The following is a 14041-nucleotide window of genomic DNA, read 5'->3' as shown; positions in this document are numbered from 1 at the left end:
TCAGTATAGATGGACTAATAGACCAAGTCCCACACACCGCTAGAAGCCCAAATATTTTTTCAGAGCTAGATGCAGAAAAAAATTATTTTTAATTTGCAACCTGATGTAGGTCAGTATAGATGGACTAATAGACCAAGTCCCACACACTGCTAGAAGCCCAAATATTTTTTCAGAGGTAGATGCAGAAAAAAATTATTTTTAATTTGCAACCTGATGGAGGTCAGTATAGATAGACTAATAGACCAAGTCCCACACACCGCTAGAAGCCCAAATATTTTTTCAGAGCTAGATGCAGAAAAAAATTATATTCAGTTTGCAACCTGATGGAGGTCAGTATAGATGGACTAATAGAATGATGCTATGCCCAAAAGATTTTACTTCACTAGGTGCAGTAAAAAAATTGGTATTCTATACACAGGTGTTATATCTTGCAACACAGATAGGCTACTCCACTGACTAACACACTCTGCAATAGGCCAAAAAGGATTAGCTTTGCTAGATTCAGCCAAATGCTGTGAAAAAAACTTGCACAGCAGTGGCACAGACCTGCCTGGCAAAAACTGATAGGAACTCATGTAACCTAGTCCTGAAAAGGACTCCAATTACAATTAGTCTTTACTCCCACAACCTATCTATTTAAGAGCACAGACCTCCCTGATAAAAGTCGTAGGAAATGCTGTAACCTAGTCCTTAAAAGGACTGCAATCACAACTATTCCCTACTCCCAAGCTATCTGTATATTTGTGCGAAAATTGGCTTGAAATTAACAAGGTATAGCACACACAGCAACAGCGGTGCCGTCTAACACGCAGCTGCAGCAGTGAGAAAATGGTGGCGACGGGGAAAATGGCTTGGTCTTATAGGGCAAGGACATGTGACATACACTGCCAATCACACATGCCCTTGCTTGTGTGAAAAAAAGCACTTCGCTCCGTGTGTGCGCTGCTGATAGGCTGACAGATTGCACCTCCCCACTGCAAATGCGGGAAAGAGAAAAAAAAATGGAGATCTTCATTGTTCCTGCAGAGATCCATCCCCTGCCCCTCACCCCGCCCCGCTGTACACTCAAACTGCGTATTAACATTAATTTTCATCATTACTGAGAAAAAATCCAGTTATGATTTTGGTGCACGAACAGTTATCGAACATAACCTCGAACAGCCGAATTTTTCTCAAATTGTTCGTGTTCGCCGACCGGCTCGAACACCGCCCAAAACAGCTCGAATTTGAGATTGGCGAACAGTTCGAGTAGAACAACGCTCATCTCTAGTTTAGACACTTAATTTTTTCAAAGGAAATGCTTCGGGACCATGGGATACTCAGTGAAGAGCATCAGGAGGCACCCCAAGGCATAGGGGCTGGGACTGGCAGTAGGATGCCTTGCGGTGGACAGCCGAGCTCGATCCTTATAAAAGCTTTTTAACTGCAGCAGCTTTAGTGGACGCTACTGGAGCTGGAATTGCGCGGCTGCTGGCATGAGACTTGCCCTCCAATAGATCCTTGTAAATGGATTTAAAGTGTATTCATTCAAATTAGAGAGACAATTTAAATTAAAAAGCTTAGAGCTGCCTCCACCACAGGGGGGCTCGCTCGACCCACCAGCGGACAGGCACCAGTATTGGGAGAGGGGGGCTGGCCATCAGGGTTCACCGCGGCTCTGGCACAAACCCGGCGACACGGAGGTGGCACGGGCAGGAGCGGACTGGCCGTGTCGGCTTCTCACTTTTTGGATTTTAGAAGGGCATGACATGCCTATATCTGTGTCTCCCCCTCCTTTTACTCCTCCACCTCTTTTATTTTCGCATGACTATATGTACTTGTCACTTTTCCATGTGTTAGTTGTGTCTTCTGAGCAGTTTGTCAGCTTTTGGACACCTTTGAAGGTGTTTTCTATGTGTTTCTATGTGTTTTTGTTTGCCTGCCATTGGTTTTAACGGTGTTCGAAGGTGTTCGACGAACAGTTCGGCGAACACACGGGTGTTCGACGAACCGAACCGAACCCGAACACTACGGGGATGGCTCAACACTACTCCTGAACCATGACTGAGGTGCAGACGGAGAAGTTACAATGGATTGATAAAGTTGTGGTGTGCTCATTCTCTGAGATTGGTCAAAAACATCAGGCACGTTCGCGTCTGTTACAGCTGATGGGCTCTCACTCAGCCTGACTGGAGCGAGTAAAAAACTGGAGTATCTGCAGTCGGAGATCTGCGTGACAATACTTGGCATGGTAACAAAGTAGGCGGAGGAAGCAGCAGATGCTGCTCATAGGCAGCTGATGGTTGTTGTGGTTCGCTGGTCCACATTTTATCGCATTGAGATTGCCAGAGTAATGCATGGTGATTGCGCATGTGAAGGTTCATGCATGTAGTAGTCAAATCATTGCACTTCTTCCCACTACTGAGTTTTTTCTTGAAAAGTTGCCAGATAACGTGAGTTGATTCATCTTTTGCGGTGTCAAAAATGACCCAGGCTAGGCAACCCTTGCCGCCTCTGCGAGCTGCAGACTTGCGACCGGTGTTGGTCACTGCCACAGTTGTGGCTAAGGATGCAGTGCTCATCATGGTTGCAACACTCCATGTCTGCATTGTAAGACACAACGTAACCTCCTTGTCTTCCTCCTCCACTTCCTCAGATGAGCTACTCAGCTGCGAGCCTCTGGGTTCACACCAAGTTGGAACCACAAACTCAACATCATCCAATGTGTTATCCCATTCCTCGCCTGAGAGTCACCCTCCTCCTCTTCTTGCCCTAACAACACAGTACATTTCACATGAGAATCAGTTATCTGAGTCTCATCAGGATCACCTGCCCCCCCCCGGGGGTTAACCGCTGGTGACGAGGGTCAGAAAGCTGCTCGGATCCTACAGTTTTTTTTCACCTGTATGGAGAACAATATTTGCACGAAAGAATTTAAAGATGAAATGTGGCCTGCTTTATATACCACAGTAGTAAGAAAACCAATTTCAATTTTATCATGTCTGTGTACTCCTGTGAGAACAATATCTGCACCAAAGAATTTAAAGCTGAGATGTACCCTGCTTTATATGTCATCGACTGCAATTATGCGAGATCAGTGCAGCATACTCAAAACTACAGCATCACCTAGTCTGTGCAGTCTGCGATTGGGGTGCAAAAGTCCTTAGAGATGCATGACTTGCTCATCTTGATGAAAGTTAGGCAGTCTACATTTTCAGGGGACAACTGGCTGAGCTTATCCATCAGGACACCACCAGCAACATGTGTAAAAGCAAGTTTCGATACTCCAGTATTCACAGGTCCCTTTCCAGGGCGGGAAGCATCTGGCAAAATTTACCCTTATAATGTGGATGTAACAGAGTGGCAAACCAGTAGTCAGCGCAATTTTGAATCTTACCTATATGGTGATCATGTTGCAGCAAGAAGGCACTCCTATGTCTGGCTCTTCCATGAGGTCCAAGCCCATGCTGTGTTGGTGGCTAGGTAACTCTGATGCTTGTTTCCTCCGTCCCCTCCCACCAACCACAAACAACGTCGCCTTACAGTTGCTCATCCATCACCTCTTCCTCCTCCATTTGTTCCCCGGCTCTTGCACCTTCACTAACAGTTTGTCTGGTATCACCAGCCCCCCTTGATTGCAGTAAACCACCCTCCCTTGGCACCCTAAGATGTCCTCTACTGTATCACATTAGTAAGAGAAGAAGGTATTTTTTAGTGTGGATAAGGCCTGTATAACATACAAGATATGCTCCAAATAATTTCAATCTGACAGATCACCTACTGTATCACGTTAGTAACAAAAGAAATTTATTTTATAGTGTGGATGAGGCCTGTATAACAGAGAAGATATGCTCCAAACATTAAACTCAGATCTAGCCTGCTGAATCACATTTGTCACAGAAAAAATAGATTTTTTTACTCTGCATACAGCTGAATTTCACTGCCACAAAATGACAAGGTGGCCTTTGGCGTGCTGCGTCACTTTAAAAAAAATTTGTTTACCCTTTGTACATCTGAATTTTGGCACAAAATGACAAGGTGAAATTTGACGTACTGTATCATGTTTCTCACAAAACAAAATTAACTCCTTTTAGAAACTGAAAAAAAATATTTTTTTTACTCACTCTGCACACAGCTGAATTTCAACCCCACATAGTGACAAGGGGACGTATGGTGTACTGTATGACGTTTCTCACAGAAAAGAAATTTTTTTTTACACTTGGCAACCACTGAAAAAAAATGTTTTTTTTACTCAGTCACAACACAGCTGAATTTTAACACCACAAAATGACAAGGTGGCTTATGGCGTACTGTATTACATTACTCACAGAATTTTTTTTTTTTTTTTATTCTTGGTAGCAACTGAAAAAAATATTTTTTTACTCAGTCAGTCTACAACTGAATTTAAACACCACACAATGACAAGGTGGCTTATGGCATTCTGCGTCACGTTACTCACAAAAAAATAGATTTTTTTACTCTGCATACAGCTGAATTTCAACACCACAAAATGACAAGGTGGCTTATGGAGTGCTGCGTCTCGTTACTCACAGAAAAAAATAGATTTTTTTACTCTGCATACAGCTGAATTTCAACGCAACAAAATGACAAGGTGGCCTATGGCGTGCTGCGTCATGTTACTCACAGAAAAAAAACAGATTTTTTTACTCTGCATACAGCTGAGTTTCAACACCACAAAATGACAAGTTGACTTATGGCTTATTGCATCACATTACTCACAGAAAAAAATAGATTTTTTTAACTTTGCATACAGCTGAATTTCAACCCAACAAAATAATAAGGTGGCTTATGGGGTGCTGCGTCATGTTTCTCACAGAAAAAATAAACATTTTTACTCTTGTTAGCAACTGAACAAAATGACAAGGTGGGATGCTATGGCTTTCTGTATCACATTAGCAAGTGAAAAAAATAGATTTGTAAAGGTGTACTTGTGCATGGAGCACAATAGAAGCAGTGCACAACAGGTTTCTCTGACAAGTGCCCTGCTGTGTTTGTGTGGACCTCAGTAATGGCACAAGAAAAAAAAAATCTTCTGTAAGGTCGATTTCACATCCAGACTTAAAAGCAACCACCTATATAACTAGCTAAAGTCTCTCAGTATGCAGGAGCAGCATTTCATGCAGCCTCAATGACCAATTATAATCCCAAAATGGCGCTAACACAACATGTCCAATCTTTATATAGGGAGGACATGTGATTTCAGCTTACAATGGCACGAGCCCTTGCGTCTGGACAGTGTGGATGCTTCCTGCGCCCTGTTTGGCTAGCCATAATTGGCACACATAAAGTTACAGAGAAAAAAAAAAGATTACAAGCGTGCCACTTATCTGAGATCTCCGAAGCCCCTCCCCTCATCAAACACGTTCTCCAATTCATCATACATCACCACTATACTAGCCAAGGTGTTAAAAATACTTTAGTTGCAACGCAACAATTTCTCACACTTTATCACCAAATTTTACAGATATTTGCGGCTTTTAATAAAAAATGCTCGTGTTTCCGATCATAAATCCTATATGCCATATTCGTGATGAATTTGAAACTTGCAATCGTTTTTCGAACATATTCACTCATTACTATTAGTGTTGAGCCACAACCGTAGTGTTCGAGATCGGTTCGGTTCGGAGAACACCCTTGTGTTCGCCGAACTGTTCGTCGAACACCTTCGAACACCGTTAAAACCAATGGCAGGCAACCAAAAACACATAGAAACACATAGAAAACACCTTCAAAGGTGTCCAAAAGCTGACAAACTGCTCAGAAGACATAACTAACACATGGAAAAGTTACAAGTACATATAGTCATGCGAAAAGAAAAGAGGTGGAGGAGTTGAAGGAGGGGGAGACACAGATATAGGCATGTCATGCCCTTCTAAAATCCAAAAAGTGAGAAGCCGACACTGCCAGTCCGCTCCTGCCTGTGCCACCTCCGTGTCGCCGGGTTTGTGCCAGAGCCACGGTGAACCCTGACGGCCAGCCCCCCTCTCCCAATACTGGTGCCTGTCCGCTGGTGGGTCGAGCGAGCCCCCCTGTGGTGGAGGCAGCTCTAAGCTTTTTAATTTAAATTGTCTCTCTAATTTGAATGAATACACTTTAAATCCTTTTAGAAGGATCTATTGAAGGGCAAGTCTCATGCCAGCAGTCGCATAATTCCAGCTCCAGTAGCATCCACTAAAGCTGCTGCAGTTAAAAAGCTTTTATAAAGATCAAGCTCGGCTATCCACCGCAAGGCGTCCTACTGCCAGTCCCAGTCCCTATGCCTTGGGGTGCCTCCTGATGCTCTTCACTGAGTATCCCGTGGTCCCGAAGCATTTCCTTTGAAAAAATTAAGTGTCAAAACTAAAGGTGGTGTAGCTTGCTTAACAGCCGGGATAATCCGCTGACTAGCAGACACTGCTACTAGGCACAAAGTATTTCCTAGGCTAGATGCAGTTAAAAATTTGTAATTAGATACTCTCGTTGGATGCTGAGAAAACATTCCATAGAGTCTCCTGGCACGCCATATATTATTCTCTTAAAAAGCTTGGGGTAGGGGTCTAGGGGACCATTTTATAGCCAAAATCACGGCCCTGTATCGCAATGAGTCACCAAGGCTGAAGATAAATGGAACTGTAGCACCCCGAGGGCTCGGTTGCTGCAGAGGTATTGCACTTCACCCAGAGGTGTGATATCTCACTCTCAGGTAAGGATGGAGTGTGGATCAGGACCCCGACACCTGCATGCATTACACCACATTGCCGTGGGGCAGGGCGACCAATATGCCCTGAGATGGGCACGACAGTCCCTGTCCCTGGCTGGAGTAGGGGGAGGGAACACTGAGGAAGGGGAACCCTGTAATGCAGGAGCAGGGAGGAAGCAGTTCCTGGGTACATTGAGAAGGGAGTATGAAAGGTGGGCACCATCTTAGTTCAGTGCAGAGAAGTCTGAGTAGAAGTGAGAGGGAGCAGGGGCTCTGAATGAGCTCTGCTCCAGAGGCGGGCCTAGTAACAGAGGCCCAGGCCTGGAAGAGGGAGAAGGAAGGAAGAGGAGCGGAGAAGGCTCCCGGAACGAGGAACGAAGGGATCCCAGGGGTGTGGACGGGCGAGTTGCCACCGCACGCCCGAATCCACCTGCGTGGAGGGGTCAGGCCAAAGGGGGAGACCGGTCGCTGAAACTAGTGGAGGCAGGAAACGACCCTCAGCTCGAAACTGGAGGCTGTGACATTTTATGTGGCGCAGCCCCTCGCTACACCCGCTAGGAGGGCAGCACATAGAGTCAGGGAAACTGGCGCCAAGTTTACCAAGAGGAGGCCCGAGGCAGCCGGACAGAAGTGTTGGTAAGAAAGGCCAGACAAAGGACACACAAAGGGGGTCCTGTGAAGCGCTCCAAAGTTATCTGGGAGTTGTCTGAGCCCCTCACCTGGTGAGCACAGTACGACGTGGGCAACCGTTACCTGCAGAAGTGGTCTGGATAATAAGAACTGTGAGTAAAGGCCCTGGACTGCATCACTGACTCCGTGTCGTTACTGCTGCAGCCCTGCACCATCACCCCCATCCTCCGTATACACTGCCCTGAGGCTATACTCCTCCCGTGGGGAGTTATGCTACGCTCTGCTGCACCCACAACACCAGCCTCAGCGGTTTGCCCTGTAGCGGCGGTTCACTCTGACCGCAATCCACGGGTGGCGTAGTCGGACATTTAAACATCAAAACCACATAAATAGTTCCGCCACTGGTTTGACCGCCCTGAGCCACGGAACCGGGTCGCCGCCACGGAGACTACAACCACCAGCATCCACCAAAAAGGGTCCGGCTCCGGATGTCCCAAGGCCCAGGGGGCGCGTCAGAACATTTTGATCACTTTTCATAATCACCAATGCGACAAGGCAGGGATGTCCTCTGTTCCCTCTCTTATACATCCTAGTGATGGAGCACCTGCTCTCATCAATTCGCCATAACCCCAATATTAGGTGGATTGAGGTGGGAAGCACCGAGTACAAGTGCTCTGCATTTGCTGATGATGTCAATAACATATATCCATCAGCAGGCTGTTATGGCTGAAATAGATCACTTTGTTACATGGTCAAATTTTAAAATCAATACAGCGAAGTCTGAGGCCCTCAATGTCTCCCTCCCCAAATCCTTACAGGATTCCATCCAGTCCAACTTTCCCTTTGCCTGGCCCTCACAGGGTATCAAATTCTTAGGAATTCCTATTTATAGAGACCTCTCCCGTCTATGATATCTTAATTTTGGGCCCTTTATTGAACAACTCCATACAGACCACGGTTGGCAAGTTAGAACTGTAAGATTCACTATGTGAACCACTGGTGTTTTGTGGAAAAGCACATGTACACTGTGTTCCAAATTATTATGCCAAAAGTGTTTAGGAGTGATAAGGGAAGAATTTGTTTGTTTGTCAGTTAAACTCATTGATGGTGATGTGTGTCAGGGCTCTTTATACCGCTGTAAGCAATTGCAGACACCTGTGCTAATTAGTTTGGCAGGTGTGTCCAATGAACGGCAAGACTACTTAAGAAGGCTGTCTCACATTATTAAGCAGACTACATTTTCTGCCAGACTACATTTTCTGCCACATTTTATTTCTGGGAAAGAAAAAGGATGTGTCGGCTGCTGAGAAGCAACAAATTGTGGAGTGTTTAGGTCAAGGCATGACTACAATCAACATTGTGCGATGATCAGGATGACGTGTCTTGGCAATCAAGAAGTATGTAGCTGATTCACAGTACACACGTGTGCATGCTGATAAGGGCAAATTGAGGACTCTATCCTACAGGCAATTACGTCAGGTTAAAAGATCAGCGGCAAAAAAGCCTTGTCATAGCAGCAGACAAGTTTTTGAAGTTGCTGGTGCCTCCAACGTCCCCCGAACAACAAGATGCAGGGTCCTTCAGAGGTTTGCAGCTGTGCGTTCGCCATCCTGTCGACCTCCTCTATCCACTGCACACAAGCAGAAACGGCTCCAGTGGGCCAAACATTACATGAAGACTGATTTCAAAACTGTTTTGTTCACGGATGAGTGCCGTGCAGCGCTCGATGGTCCAGATGGATGGAGTGGAGGATGGCTGGTTGATGGACACCCCACGCAAACATGGCTACAGCGCCAACAAGGAGGAGGTGGAGTAATGTTTTGGGCTGGAATCATGGGGCGAGAGATTGTCAGCCCTTTTAGGATCCCTGAAGGGGTAAAGATGAACTCCATAATGTATGTGGAGTTTCTCAAACAGCACTTCCTGCCATGGTTCAAGAAGAAGAACCGTGCATTCCACAGCAAGATCATTTTCATGCATGATAATGCTCCGTCTCATGCTGCACATAACACATCTGCATCTCTGGCTGATATGGGCATAAAAGGGGACAAACTTATGGTGTGACCCCCATGCTCCCCTGACCTCTACCCCATTCAGAACCTCTGGAGCATCATCAAAAGGAGTGTCTATGATAGCGGGAGGCAGTTCACATCTAAGCAACAGCTCTGGGAGGGTATTCTGTCCTCATGCAAAACAATTGAAGCAGAAACCATCCAAAACCTGACAAATTCAATGGACGAGAGAGTTCAGAAGCTCCTTTCGAACAAGGGGTCCTATGTGCAAATGTAACATCACCTAGAATAGAGTTTTGAGTTGAAGACTGTTTGATTTCAGTTTCTAATAACCTGCTAATGCTTATAATTTCAAAAATGACCATTTTTTTGGTCTTTATTAAAATGAAAAGGTTGATCGAAGAGTGTGGGGGATCTAAGAGTGTGGCAACCCAGTAGTCAGGATTACTTCGAATTCTGACAATCTGAGGGGTCATGTTGCAGGTAGTGCAGCAAGAAGGCACTTATGTGTCTTGCGCATCTAGGAGCCCCAAAATTATTTTCCGGGCTAGATGCAGCTAAAAATTATTATTCATTTTAAATCTGGTGGAGCTTAGTATAGATGGCCTAATAGAATCAGTACTGCACACTGCTACAAAGCCCAAATTATTTTCCAGCCAAGATACAGATAAACATGATTAGTAATTTTAAATCTGGTGGAGCTTAGTATAGATGGCCTAATAGAATCATTACTGCACATTGCTACAAAGCCCAAATAAGTTTCCAGCCAAGATACAGATAAACATGATTAGTCATTTGAAAGCTTAAAACGGTTGGTGAGGTGATTTTAACCAATCATCAAGCTTTTACTCTCCCCAGGATGACACAGGGGTAGAAAAGTCGTTTTGGATCCATGATTTGTTCATCTTTATGAACGTGAGTCTGTCTACATTATCAGTGGAGAGCCGCGTGCGCTTATCTGTCAGCACACCACCAGCAGCGCTGAACACACGTTCAGACAGAACGCTGGCTGCGGGGCATGACAAGATCTCCAAGGCGTAAGTGGCGAGCTCCGGCCATTTATCCAGATTGGAAGCCCAAAAAGAGCAAGGGTCCAGTTACACAGTCATGGCTTCAATGTTTACTTGGAGATACTCCTGTACCATCGTCTCTAGGCATTGACTATGTGTCAGACTTCTTGTCTCCTGTGGCCTTGCAAAGGATGAGCTAAAAAAGTGGTGAAATGATTCCGCAAAATTGATGTTACCAGCAGATACTGTGTTTCTGTTACGGTTTGAGTGCTAAACACTCGACGGTCCCACGGTTGGCAAGTTGGAACTGTGAGATTCACTACGTGCACCACTGGTGTTTTGTGGAAAAGCACATGTAAGATTCTGCAACAGTCTCTGCTGATACTCCTGCATGCGTGCATCCCTTTCTATGGCAGGAATTATTTCTGCAAATTTACTTTTGTACCGGGGATCTAACAGTGTGGCAACCCAGTAGTCAGGATTATTTCTAATTCTCCCAATTTGAGGGTCATGTTGCAGGTAGTGCAGCAAGAAGGCACTCATGTGTGTTGCGCATCGAGGAGCACCAAGTCCCTGTTGTGTTGGTGGCGAGGTAACAATCATGCTTCCTTCCTCTGTCCTCTCCCCCCAACCTCGCACAACAGAAATGTGATCAAGGTCTCCCTCATCTGATGAGTCTTCCATCAGTTCGTCCTCCACTTCTTCCTGGGCTCCTGCACCTTCCTCACTAGTTTAGCTGCTACCATGCGCCCTGGTAAAACCATCTCCCCCACCCTCACATGCCTGCCGCCTTGGTGCTGCCGACCGTCTGGACCTTGCAGATGTTAGCCCTTCCGCATACAACTCCTCCTCCTCTACTTCCTCCACCTCCTCTTGTGCCACCACCTGACTCCGAATTCTGTTTAACATGTGCTCCAGCATGTAAATCACCGGAATAGTCATGCTGATAATGGCATCGTCAGCACTAAACATTTTCGTCGCCATTTCAAAACTGTGCAGAAGGATGCATAGGTCCCTGATCTGAGACCACTCCTCCAGCGTGATTTGCCCCACCTTTGGATCCCGTTGGACCAGGCTATACATCAGAACGTATTGCACCAGGGCTTGTCGGTGCTGCCACAGTCGCTGCAACATGTGCAGAGTTGAATTCCACTGGGTAGGCACATCGCATTTTAGCCGGTGAAGTGGCAGGCCCAACGACTTCTGTAGAGATATAAGTCGCTGAGCTGCGGGATGCGAACGGCGGAAGTGAGCACACAGCGACCGTGCCCTCTGCAGAAGGCCATCTAGTCCGGGATAGTGGGCTAAAAATTGCTGGACAACCAGGTTCAACACGTGAGCCATACAAGGCACGTGTGTGACATTGCCCCGGCAATGGGCCGCATCGAGGTTTGCAGCATTGTCACACACGGATTTCCCTGGTTTCAGGTCCAGACAACCATTCATGAAATTGGTTCTCCAGAGCTGACCACAACTCCTCAGCTGTGTGACTCACATTTCCCCGACATTTCAAAGTAAAAACCGCCTGATGACGTTGAGATCTGCTGCCATCATAGTAAGGAGGTGTGCAGGATCCCTTCTGCGCAGTAAGAAAGCTTGTGGCATGACCATGCAGGCTTTGGGTGCAGGTGGAGGATGAGAGGAGGTTGAGGAGGCAGAAGCAGTGGAGGAACTTCGAGATAAAGAGGATTGATGCACAACTCGTGGGGACGGCAAGACTTGGACAGCAGCCCCTTGTCCTGCTGTCACCATAATTACCCAGTGCCCAGTCAGCGACATGTAACGCCCCTGTCCATGCCTACTCGTCCAAGTGTCTGTGGTGAAATGCACCCTGTCACACACAGAGTTTCTCAAAGAAGTGGTGATGTTGTGTGCGACATTCTGGTGGAGCGCAGGCACACCTTTCTTTGAGAATTAGTGCCGACTGGGCATCTGGTACTGGGTCACTGCGACGGACATAAGGTCTCGAAAATCCTCTGTGTCCACCAGGCGGAAAGGCAGCATTTCTGTAGCCAAGAGCTTGCAGATGGTGAAATTCAACCTCTTAGCTTTCTCATGGCTAGGAGGAAATGGTCTTTTACTTGTCCACATCTGAGGTACCGAGGGCTGGCTGTTGTGCTTAGACGGGGTTGATAAGGGTGTCCCCGGCAAACTGCCGGTCTGAGAGGAAGATGCAGGCGGACATGTTAGGTTGCCTTGATCCAAAGGTGGTGCTATCGATGTCGGACAGCGCTCAACACCAGCTGGTGTTACCACCTCCAAAGAAAATGATGACCTGCCAATCACGCTGTCTGTTGAGGGTAAAGAGGTGGCAGGTCTGCGTCCCAAAACAGGTGTGACTGCTGTTCCCCCAGACACAGAGGATGAAGAAGCCGCGGATGCACAAGATGGGGCAGACGGTGGTTGGCCCTGCCGGCTAGGCCGCATTGTAGCACAGTGAGCTTTCCACTGCAACTTATGCTTCATGTCCATGTGCCGGTTCATGCATGAAGTACTCAAACTATGTATTTTTTGGCCTCTACTTAGCTTTTGTTGACAAACGTTACAGATAACACAAGTTGGGTCATCTTTGTCGATCTGAAAAAATGCCCAGGCTATGCAAGGCTTAGCACCCATGCGACCTGAAGAGCCACCACGACTTGTGGTCAGAGGCAGAGTTGTGTTTGAGGATGCAGTTGTTGACGTGCTTCCAGTACTACGTCTCTGTCCAGGAAGGCGCAACCTGACCTTGTCATCACTAGCATCCTCCTCCACCTCCTCTGCTGACCTTATCTCTTGGCTGACTGTGGGTTGACAGTAAGTGGGATCTCCAACCTCATCATCATCACCCTGTGTGTTATCACACCCGTCGTTCTCAGAGCCAACCTGTTCCTTCCCTGAAAAAAAACTAAAGTTGTCGCTCCAATCAGGTATTTGAGTCTCATCATCGTCTTCTCCATTGTCTCCACCAACAGGAGTTACAGTTTGGGAATGAGCGTCTATATTATGGTAAGAACCTTCTGCGTCTGGTCCTGGATCCGACTCATAAAGATTCTGGGCGTCAGTGCAGATCATTTCCTCGTCTGGATTCACAGAAGCGCTGGAGCCGACCTCTGATTCCCAGGCTATAGTATGAGTAAACAGCTCTGCAGACTCAACCATCTGTTCTAGCTCATACTCAGACGGGCAGCTGGAGATTTGGGAGCTGTGAGGAAGCAAGTGCGATTGGGGTGACACCTCTGAGGACTGGAGTATTTGTGATGTTGAAATTGAGGTGGAGGGAGCCCACTTGAAGGAGCACTTGATATCCGCTGAAGCACCTGCTGTTTTTGTGCCTCATCTGGAATTTGTAGCGATGGGCGTGTCCGTAACAAAGGGATCGTATCACAATGTCCACGAAAAGAAGTCGACATGTTAGTTTGGCTGGAAGATGGTCTTTCTTCTGCAGATGTTACCCCCCCACCGCGGGGGGGGCTCGACCCACCAGCGGACAGGCACCAGTATTGGGAGAGGGGGGCTGGCCGTCAGGGTCCACCGCGGCTCTGGCACAAACCCGGCGACACGGAGGTGGCATGGGCAGGAACGGACAGGCCGTGTCGGCTTCTCACTTTTTGGATTTTAGAAGGGCAGTCAATCCAGAAGGGCGGTCAATCAAATTGTAATTTGTATATATGGATTTTATAATGTCCGACTATGCCACCTGTGGAGTGCGGCCAAAGGGGTCGCCGCTG

The sequence above is a fragment of the Phyllobates terribilis genome, unplaced genomic scaffold (assembly GCF_046119375.1).
Source record: "Phyllobates terribilis strain yellow unplaced genomic scaffold, ASM4611937v1 Scaffold_4__5_contigs__length_816908805, whole genome shotgun sequence".
Taxonomy (NCBI): Eukaryota; Metazoa; Chordata; class Amphibia; order Anura; family Dendrobatidae; genus Phyllobates; species Phyllobates terribilis.
The sequence above is the reverse complement of the archived record's forward strand: the minus strand, read 5'-3'. Positions refer to the sequence as shown.